Below are 12,070 nucleotides of genomic sequence, written 5' to 3' on the forward strand. Positions count from 1 at the left end.
TTGATCATTCCAATCATCCCCGTTTAGGTTCTTAACCTTATGTTCTAAGTTCCAGTTGACCCCCATTAATTATAAAGAGTCCTTATCCATATTTTACACAAATCAAAACAAGTTCATATGCTAGAACATTCATGATCAAACAATTTCAAATAAGAACGTAAAATTCAGTTCTACTTACAATTAATCATGCATAAAAGAACCAATTAATATCTAGTTAATCCTAGAATCAACCTAGACATGTACTAAACACAAATCTAAAGGAAAGAGTAGAAGTAAAACTTGCCTATTAGGGTTTCGGTTTGAAACATTTAACCGTCTTCTTCCTAAACTTTCCGGCAACCTCTGATTGTCGTCAAGCCTCCTACTGCTCTAGTTTTATTCCATAAGTAGACCCTCTTCATTCCTCCTTGGTTCGGCCTTTCAACCCTTTGCCAAAACCCTAGCTTCCTCTCTTAGTTTTTCTCTCAAACTCTCTGTCTCTAAAAAGTGGTGTGAATTGGGTTTCTTCCAACCCTTGATAGACAAACCTAATATGTATATATAGGCTTATAGCAAACCCTAATCCTATTCTTAACCTACGTCTTATAATAAGAGAAGGAAAAATAAAAGAAAAAAAATAAAAACAAAACATAATAGTCGGTACGTAATATATATATATATATATATATATATATATATATATATATATATAAATTCAACTTATACTATATATATATACATAAACTAAATATACTTATTAATATAATTATTTAATATACTAATAAGTATAATATCCATAAATATACATATATACCCATATATATATGTACCAACATCCATGGGTAAAATATCCTTACCCATTACTCATCCTATCCAAGTAGTCCATACGACCTAAGTGAGTGGTCCAATACTATTATCCAAATCCATCCTTTTAAAAAATATATAAAGTAAAATAAAATATAAATCAATTAAATCATTTAATCCTAACAAATAATTACAATTAAACAACACATCATATAACACATAAATAATCAAATAAATCACATAAACAACTAAAACAAATAAGCATATAACATGAAGCCATATAAGAACATAGCTACGTAAGCACCTAAAATACAATAAAATAAATAATTAAATCCCTTTTATATCCTTTTGAAAACTAGGGGTATTACATTCTTCCTCCCTAACAAAAGGAATTCTGTCCTCGGAATTCACAAAACTCTAAATTATTTTCTTTTAAAATTCATTTTCATTCTCGTGTGGGCACAACCTCTTTGTATAAGCTGCACCAAATTCCAATGCATCCAATAATATACAAGGTTCCTATATTTAAGAAACACTCTAAATGTACAACTCCTAGGTTGTATCTAACAACGACCCAATCTTTCCCAATATTTAGTTAAGGGTAACGATCCCTATTCCTCCAAGTTCTATAGGATATACGCATAAAATTCATATGCATCCAGCGCTAACTAGTTGGTAATGCTAATCTATAGGCTACTGCCTCAACTAATAAACACAATCCGTGGAAAGTCAATTTCATACGTAAAAATTGACCGTCCTCCAAAACACACATTACTTCCTATATGGAATACATCCCAAGCAACCGTTTCCTGATAGAAAACTCTAGTGTGTGAGTTCAACTATTTACAACATCCTATTGCCGCCTCCAAATCGCGCGCAATCCATTATAAAGGAGAGTATTTCTCTCCGATGTATCCTTTAATGAAGTCAAACCCTTGTTTTCATTTCAAACCAACAGGTGAGAGGTCTGCACTGTATAATATACAAAACCTCAAATGTTGTCATACTAACCTCCTTGTGCCAACAATATAATAGACAAGGTCGTGGAATCACTATTAGGGCTAGTAGGTCGAGTCATCAAACAATTGGTTGGTTGGTTGATTAGAGAACAACTAAATTAAACTAAGTGATAACAAAAGAATGCAACTAATAGTAAGTAAGACAGAGAAAGATCTTGGGGTTTAGAGATCACCACCAAGCAATGCATTTCTATACCATTGACAAGTGACCAATGAGGGCAACTTGTGTGTTGCAATATTGGTGTGTGTGTGTTTGGTTGATTCAACAAGTAAGGATGACTAGTTAAGCATGTATTGTCTAAACATCATGTGAAAGGCACAATATATCTAAGTAATGAAGCATATATTGTCTAAACAACATGTAAAAGGCACAATAAATCAAAACAAGTCATTAATCCTTTCATTAAGCTCACAATCCAAATACAACACAAGGTTAGATACATATACTACTTGCATTTAAAAGCTTGGATCATCAAACAACAAGTATGGATTGTCCTCCCATTTAACACTACACTACAACTACACTACATCTACACTACTAGCATGAAAATAAACTAGGGGAGAGGCACAATCCATCAAGGAATAAGTATAAACCATCAAGAGAATCACAAGAACATTCTTTTAAGTACTATGTTTTGACAATCTCCAAATCTATAGCATCAACACACATAAACATGCATCAATAACACAAAATCTAGAGACAAGCATATGAACATCTATTCTAGTATACATAGACATATGGATAGAATGAAATGATCAATTGGAAACATTAAACCACATAAATCATTGAATAAACAAGATCAATATATATCAAAGTGTCAAAACATTAATTACAACACTAATCCCTCAATAATACACAAGATTAGATATAGAAAACATACTTGGGGCTAACTCTAGCCTCAAGAGGATGTCTAGCCACTCATGGTGATGTTGCTCCAACCCTCAAGGGCTAACTCCATGGAAGAAATCTGCTCCTTGTTGATGAAAAACTCCAACGGTGTCTCTAGCCTCCTCCTCCTCTAAGCTTGCTCTCCAAGAGATGATATGTAAATGATATTCGCTCCCTTTGTAAAAAATAATCCTTATCCTTATATAGGTAGGTCAAATGACACCTAAATGAGTTGGGGTCGTGCACACAATAGTTCCTAATGATTGGATAAAGGACAACTTTCAATGAGATGGAAATTTAACTTTTTCGCACTGGAGGAAGTTCGATTGATCGAACCTTGGACTTGGATCGATCGAACTGGCTGAGATCCATCAAACTTAGGCTGGATCGATCCAACTGGTTGAGCTTTTAGGGAAAAGACAAATTCGAGATATTTTGGGGAGATATTTTTGGGAAAAGGACAAAAATGGTTAGTAGGTGGTACAGTTATGGATATGATCAATCATTTGAATAAGGACAAAAGTATTCGATCGATCGAAGGGTGGTGTTGGATCGATCGAACTTTTGGACTTTATGCTTTTGGGCTAAGTCTTGGATCTATCTTGAAGTGCTGAGATCGATCATTGTTCGATCGATCGAACCTTGAAGTTAGATCGATCGAACTTTTCTGCTTCCCACCATTGGCTTCATTTGCTTCCTTCTTTCTCCACTTTGCTCCTTTCTTTGTTTAATCCCAGAATTGCTTCAATTAAGCTCTTATTTGGTTGAGTTAGCTTATTTTCGGGATAAGTGCCTGAAAATGGAAATAATACGAAATCAATCTAAAACGGTAAAGTAAGATAGATAAAGGTACTAGAATGCCTAAGCTTAAGGGGTTTAAATACGCACTTTTCAGCGCTCATCGCACCCCCAAACTTAAATATTGCTATTCCCTTGCAATGAACTAGAAAGTAAAGGAATGAAATAAACAACTATACAAGTATGAGTCTAGAAAACAACAAATGGATAACGCCACTTTCATAGGAAACACGATTGCACTTAGCATATGCAACAAGCCTTTTAAACTCCTAGGTTGCCCCTAGTGGATGAGTGAAGTCTTGTGAGGGTTTCCAGAAATGATACCCACAAACATTAAGCTCATTCTTTCAAAAGAGGTACCAATATTGCAAACAAGCATTGGGATAAAACTACCTCAAGTATGCAATTTTTCAACCATTTCCAAGCAATCTCCCAAAATTTCAACATCAAGCAAGCAAGTATGGTACTCCACACATTAAGAAAATTATCATGCAAATCAAAACAACTCTAGAATTCTTTTGAGTGGACCGGCATCAAATGTGTTGCTATCTAAGCCAACTAAAGAATTAATCACATCCTTACCCTCAAACTAGCACACAAATCTAGTACCAATTATCAAGACAAAAAGTGGACCTTTTATTAAAGCTTTATTGTTCTAGGTGCGCTTATTCTTTTCACTCGATTTTTTATTTTTTATTTTTTTATATTTTTAGGATCGAAGATGGAAGCATAGTGCAATGTGTTGATCTATTAAGCTTTCTAGTGATTCATGAGGTCGAGCGTTAGGTCAATGACTCCCAAACTAGACGGCTTTAGGGCATTAGGCATTCAAATACCCTTACGGACTTACAAGCTCAAATCAACTAGGCTACAAATCAAGACAACAACTATCTAATTATTTCCCACTTCTCACCTTTTGGGAGAAGTCCTCACTTTTTATTACTTTTGTTTCTTCTTTTTTTTTTTTTTTTTGAATAAACAAGTTCAATTATTAACCTAGAGTTTGGGCCCTCCACCTTTCGGCGCGAGAAGTTCAGTGCTTGATGAGGCTACAATCCGGGCTACTTAGTGAAAAGGGGTTGTTATCCACCTTTATCATAAATGAAAGCTTTCAATGCACTACTAGCTCAATTGGGATATAACCAATTCAATAATCAACAAAGCATGTACCCCATAAATGAATGCTAGTGTGCGCCTATGCTAATGTAGAATCTTAGAATGAATCTCAAAACAATCACAAAATTAAGATGATATGGACTACAAGTGTAAGCAAGATATCGCTCTTTCGAAAAATTTACTCCTAAATGGCATCTATAAGGCATACAAGGAGTATTTGACTCTCAAGTCAAGAAATTTTTAAATTTTAAGTAATATAGTCCTCAAAAGATCAAAATCATAGCTAGATATAGACCAATTATAGAAATATCCCTCAAATACACAAGTCACGCTCAAAATTTTGAATTTAAAATTAACACTGTAAAGCATCATTCCCCCCAAACTTAAATGGCACAATGTCCTCAATGTGCAAGAGAACATGGGAAAGAGTATACCAGTGCAACTAAGGCATAGAATGATCGGGATTGAAGTATCCAAAGTGGGTGGCATGGCCCCCCCAAACTTGGGATTAACTGTGGTCTTGAAAATTGGCACTTGGATGAACTCATCAGATAACAAAATGGGATAATCAGTGCACAGTGGACATGCAAGTGTAAATGGGATAAACAGATAAAGAAATGAGAGAGGTATAAGGGTGGTCCTGAAAATCGAGAAGCACTCTCTCACTAAAGTCACTGTGATGCACCTGATGGAGTCAAACATACAGATATGAGAATATAATCATATGACATCCATAGCAAAAACAGATCTATAAAAAAAAATAAAGTACTGGTACATCAAAAGATCTAAGCCGACAGACCAGCTACAAAAATAATAGTATTGTACAGTGACAAAATTAAAGTATCAATAGTAGAGAGGGATCATGAGATAGAAGGAACTGGGAACTTAGGAGGATGAGAAAGGACGGGCAGGTCGGGCTCTGCAGATATCTCTGGATAGACCTCGGAATATAGTCGCGACATCCATACGAAAGGCAGCAAAATTAGCTCTGTAGGCTGTAAGATCAGCTCGTATTGCAATAACAGCATCCTCAAGAGTCTGCAGGTGTACTCTAAAGCCGGGGGTCAGATCTGGAGCTTCAGGCATAGATGAATCAGAAGAAAGCTCCCGAGTCTGCTCCTGCTCGTGAATGGGCAACCCAACTGGAGAGTACTGCTCTGTGTCATCTGCAGAGCGCTGCAGTCTAATGATAATAACGTTGTAGCTCTTGGTCCAGCCCTTCTTTAGAAAGTGACATGAACCTCTCTCGGGGTGCTCCCGAGGATGAATAGGGTAGTGCTGATCGATAAGAATCTGGGTGATGAGGTGGTTGAATGGAAGAGACTTAGCTAGTCCGAGCGTCTCCTTGCTGATGTACTCGTCATAAAGCTTCCTCATCATGCTTCACATGAGCGCGGGAATGACACCCAGTGCCTGGTGAAGGCGTAGAGGGTTGTCAGATAATCCCCCCTCTGCTGAATCTTGTGCCCGGCCGTGTAAATATTCCGGAAGAGCACGAAATCGGTGAACTACAGGTCATCTGGAAGGAATGTCTGGGTGGCGAAGGTCTAGCCACTAGCATAGTGACCTGTAAGAAAGACCGCCATATCGACGTAAGAAGGCCTGTATAGCCTCGGATATGTGCCCTAAAGCTCTGGAGGACAGCGGTGTGGGTAGTGGCAAGAGCGGGCTAGTGAGTCCACTGTGATGGTGATTTGATGGCCACCTACAGAAGTGACCAGCTCTGCTATGGTACGCGGGGATGGTCGGAGGTTCTGGTAAAACAACCGTACCAGTCGCGGGTAGACCGGCTCTGTGACTGGGGCAAGAATAGCTGCCAGGCCCCTCTGAATGATGTCATGGTAAGCTGATTGGGTCAGTACCAATTTAGAGAAGAAGGCCGTGTCGAACACTGACTCATGGTCGACTATCATATGCGCATATCTAGGCGCGGGCCTATCACGCTCCAGATGAGCTGGCTAAGCGAGAACAGGTGAATGCTCAGCTCCAGTATGCGGTGTAGATGGTGATGGTGTAAATGCAGGATGAGCCACAGAGGTGGATGGTATATGGTCATCCTCAGCCTTATGAGATGGTGACTGAGGTGGGGTAGCCTGCGCTGGCTCCTCCTGTGCATGAGAGGGCTCTGCTGGCTCCTCTGTCGGTGGTCTGATGTGTCGGTGGGACCCGTGTTGCCTGTTGGCAACGGTCTTCCTTTTAACTATGGCCTGCAAAAAGAAAAAGAAAAACTCGCAATGGGAGTTAGTACCAGAGTAAGAAAGTTTAAGCACAATATAGAAACATGTATGTCAAGTAAAAATAAACAAAACAAATATGACATGAATCTATGCAAGTGACAGGACATGAAACATGCTAAACAATATAAGTATGAAATGCATCCAATGTGGAATATCACAGGCATTGGGCATATATGAGATAGCATGAACATAAGATATGATGAATGAAGTGTGTGTGTGAGATCTGTGAAGTTTGATTGATCAGAAAAAGAAGTTCGATCGATCACAAAAGTTGGATCGATCGAACATAAGTGAGATCTATCTCACAAAAGTTGGATCGATCGAAAATAAGTGAGATCGATCTCACAACTTCGATCGATCTGAGACATGAGTTTGATCGATCTCTCAAGATCGATCTGAGATACAAGTTCAATCAATCGAACTGTGCGATGAATATAATTAGTTACATATCTGTGACTTTGGAAGCATGGGGCCCACACGAATGTGTTCGTGGGCCCATCAACACGACAAATCAATAAATATCATCACCCAATCATGGCCTATCCTCCCAAAATAGATCAAACGTATACATATATATACGAAGCATATACACATATATATATACATGGAAACTCAATGCTTCGAAGCTTCAAAAATGGAGATTCAATCATGTATAAAGCAAGAATGCAATATATAAAACATCTTATCATCATATTGAAGCTTAAATCATAAGTGAGATCTCAAATCTTACCCAAATCGATGAGAGAGAAATGGATGCAAAGAGTGGGTGAGAAATCCGAGATAAGAGAGGTAAATGTGAGCTTGGATCTTGTCGGAGAACTCGCCGGAGATGAGGAAGATGAGAGTGGATGCGGCAGCGATGAGGGGAGCAAGGGTTTTGGAGGGTTGGATCGATCTAAATGATCGATCTTGAGACCTTCTAGATTTATTTTAAAAACATTTTCGACAGAGTTCGATCGATCGAACTTCAACTGAGATCGATCGAACTTTGATGAACTCTCTTCAAAGTATTTTTGGATTTTTGAAATTTTTGAAAAATGCAAAACTAAAATTAAAAATTAGAATTAAAAATAAAATAAAATAAACTAGAATAAAATATTTTTGGGTTTTTTTAAAAATTGAAAAAGTCAAAACAAAATCAAAATAATGAAATGGAGAACTGAGATCGATCGAAACAAGAGTTCGATCGATTAGACAGAGAGCAAAAATATGCAGGTTTTTGGCTCAAAAATTTGGCTAAGTGATGGAACTTGAAGATCGATTGAACTTGGAAGTTGGATCGATCGAAGAACTTCAAATCGATCTTGGAATGTTTCGATCGATGAGACAGAGAGGTGAAATATACAGGTTGATGCAGGCTTAAAATTTTTCTAAGTGTTGAATCATGAGATCGATCGAACTTTAAAGTTGGATCGATCGAAGGTCACTTGATTGATCTAAGAATAAGTTCGAACAATGGGACAGAGAGGTGATTTGGATGCAGGTTTCTGCAGGTCGAAATTTTTTCTAAGTGTTGGATGCAGAATGGAGTTCGATCGATCGAACTCAGGTTTGAGATCGATCGAACTATGCAGAATGCTCAATAATGACATGATAGCTCATGCAATCCTCACCAAAGTTCCTTTCAATGCATATGAGAACCAAAAACAAGTATCTAGACTTCGCAAGAAATGAAATTAAAGATAGAAATGAGGGAGGAATAGGGTTTTAACACCCTATGAATGGTTTTACTAGTCTTTAACGTCTCTAGCAAGACATTGGGCTCTTTTAGCCCAGATCAAAGATCTTATAATGCATCCCCTCCTTGTTAGGTGATAGATGCTTTGAACTCCACCCAACAAATGGTTTTTTAAAGAACTTGTCGGATTAAGCTCAAAAGAAACCTTTGGTCCCTTGTCTATGCAATCACAACCTTTGGGCTTCAATGCCCTTTCAAAGCAAGAATTTGAAACAAGACTTTTAGAATGCAAGGTTGAAGATGATCCTTTGGAAGTTTTAGTCTTACACAAAAGCTCATTTCCTTGACATTGAAGATCTTGACATTTATCTACAAGATTAACCTCTTCTTCATATTTGTCAAATGAATTGGGTGTGGGATTAAAGATATTCAACTTCACCTTCATGTTGCCATATGTGATCTTCATTATCCCCGTCCTACAATTGATGCTGGCATTAGCGGTTGCCAAGAAAGGACGGCCAAGGATAACGGGAATTTGGCTCTTAAGATTGGGAACCGGTTCCGTGTCAATGACAATGAAATCAACGGGAAAGAAGAATTTGTCAATCTTTATCAATACATCTTCAATTATACCCCTAGGCTTCTTAATGGATCGGTCGGCAAGTTGCAAAACTACCGACGTCCGTTTCAATTCACCTAGGCCTAATTTGACATAAACTGAGTATGGAATAAGGTTAACACTTGCTCCTAAGTCAAAAAGCGCCCGATTAATGATATGATCACCAATAATGCATGATGTAGTGGGTGAACTGGGGTCCTTAAACTTTGGCAAAGTGTTATGTTGCAAAATTGAGCTTACTTGCTCGGTCAAAATCACTTTTCTTGGTGCTTGGCTCTTATTCTTCCGCTTTTGGGTGCACAAGTTTTTCAAGAATTTGGCATAAGCCGGAATTTGCTTGATTGCATCCAATAGTGGAAGATTGACTTTCACTTGCCTAAACATTTCCATAATTTCATTGGTTTTTGCCTTTTGCTTGTCTTTTGAAATGGATCATTTTAAGGCATCCGGAAATGGAACTTTTGGTTCAAACACTTTTTCAGAATTTTCTTTTGAACTCTCTCCAACACAAGAAGTTTTTAAATCATTTTGTTCCAAATCATTTTTCAACAATCATTTTTCAAAACTTTTTTTTCAAACACATTTTTCAAAACTTTCTCATTTATAAGGTCATGTATATGCAATGAAGGAGGAATGGAATGTGAAACAGGATGGGTGACAACTTGAGGTTGCACCGGTTCACTCCTTTCATTGGACATTTCAATTTGATTGTCCACAATCCTACCACTCCGCAAGGTAGTCACCTCATTAACATGTTCAATGGTGTGGCCTTCTGATGAGGAATGGGTTTCCACAACACATTGTTGCTTAGGTGGGGCATTAATAGGCATCTTTTCCTTCTCTCTTGCATTAAGAGTGCTTATTATTTGCCCTACTTGGGTTTCTAGTTTTGCAATGGATTGAGAGTGAGAATAAAGCAATTGAGTGTTAGCCTCTAAAGTGCCAAAGCATTCAAAACTTTTTCTTCAAAGGCGGGATTTCTAGTATTTCCTTGGGAATAAGATTGGTTGGGAAAATGAGAATTAACAAATTGATTCCTTTGTGATTGATAAGGTCTATAACCTTGGGATCCTTGGTTTTGAAATGGAGATGGAATGTACTTCCGCCTTGGGAAGGGTTTGAGCCCTCTCTTTGGTTTTTCCAAGAGAAATTCGGATGATTCCTCCAACTTGGATTATAGTGAGTACCATAAGGATTGTTCCCTTGGTTCACAAATGCTGCATTGACTTGTTCATTAGGTTCATTTTGCACTTGTCCATGAGGACAATGAGAAGTAGAATGAAGAACACTAGAACAAGTCATACATGTTTCATTTGATGCACGATGAGAATGGTTAGGGAATGAAGATACTTGGTTCGCCGAGTTTTGGTTAATCAAAAATTGATCAAACCTTTGAGATAAAGACTTCATTTCGGTGGCTATTTCATTTGAATGGTCGACTTGATGTAAGCCAACACTCTTCCTACCTTGTGAATTTCTACCATTCTTGGATGATAATGTTCTATGCGAAGAATTTTCACTCATGCTCTCATAAAGATGCCACACGTCATCCTCATGCCTATCAATGTATGAGCCACCCATGGAAGCATCAACCATACCCTTATAATTGTTCGATAAGCTCTCAAAGAAGTATTGAACTAATTGCCATTTGGGCATGCCATGATGTGGACACTTCCTAAGCAATTCATTGAAGCGTTCCCATGCCTCATCAAACGTTTCTCCATCCCCATGTGAAAATTCTCGACTTGAGGTTTTCATGGCATTGGTCTTTGAAACTGGATAGTACTTCTTTAAGAACTCTTGTTGTATTTCTGCCCAAGAAGTGATTGAAAAAGGCGTAAGATTGTTAAACAAATACTTTGCCTTATCTTTTAAGGTGAATGGAAAAAGTTTGAGTTTTAAAACCTCTTCCGGCATGTCCGTATATTTTACGGTGGAACATACTTCAAGAAACTCATCTAAATGCTTGTAAGGTTCTTCACTTGGAAGTCCTTGATAGTTGGGAAGCATTTGAATGGTTTGTGGCTTAATTTCATAATGATGTGCTCTAAATGGAGGCAATTGGATGCATGTAGGTGCATTATACTCATTAGGCACATAATGGTCTCTTATAGCAAGAGGTCGATTAGCTACTTGAGGTGCAACATAAACACCTTAGTTTTGAATTCCTTGATTGATGATGGGAGGTTGTGGAGCATACATTGACCTTGGCATTCCATATGGAACTTGGCCTAGTTGTTGTGGTGGTTAGTGAATGAATGGCCTAAGCATGCCTAATGGTACTTGTATATTCTCATTGTGCACATTTGGATGAAGAATACCTTGTTGGTCTATGTGACCAAGGTCCTCAACATGATCATTATTATGGTCATCCATTGATGGATTGCCTCTATTTGAACTTCCTCTTCTCCTAGGATTTCTAACGATGGATTCAAGATGCAAATCAAGAGGGACAAGAGTGGGTCTCAATGAACGACGTCCATTGATAAGTGCTTAAATGTTGCACATTTCAGCACCAAGTTAGGGTATTTCAGTCTTTGCATCTATCTTAATTTCATGTGTTTAGTCCTAATTTATGTTTATGTGTATTTCAGGGCAATAAAGTTAAAATGAGCTAAGAACGGTCCATTAAAGCCTTTTTGAAGTCAAGCAAAGATATTCAGAAAAAGTTCAGAAAATGACAAAAAGAGGTCGTAGCCCATTGCTCATATAGTGTGTTTATTCTTCGAAAGCGGTTAATCTCGGGCCTTTGATGATGTTCCCAAAGATGAAGAAGCAAACCAATTAGCCCGGAGCAAAAATGGAGCTAAATAAGGCTTAAAGGAAATTTCCAACTCTGGGGGATCGATCCCCTAGGGTGGGGGATCGATCCCCCAGGACTTGGCAACATTACAGATTTTTTTTTGTTTGGGCTTATTTTGTGAACTATTG

General features: G+C 37.9%; 1 pseudogene; it reads left to right on the forward strand.

Moving 5' to 3' along the window:
- Window positions 1–10,793: 10,793 nt before the first annotated feature.
- LOC132267804 (small nucleolar RNA R71) lies at window positions 10,794–10,892 on the forward strand (annotated as a pseudogene).
- Window positions 10,893–12,070: the final 1,178 nt, after the last annotated feature.

This window comes from Cornus florida, unplaced genomic scaffold, assembly GCF_030987335.1.
Source record: "Cornus florida cultivar Cherokee Brave unplaced genomic scaffold, ASM3098733v1 CherokeeBrave_3.0.0_Hap2_Chr07, whole genome shotgun sequence".
NCBI lineage: Eukaryota > Viridiplantae > Streptophyta > Magnoliopsida > Cornales > Cornaceae > Cornus > Cornus florida.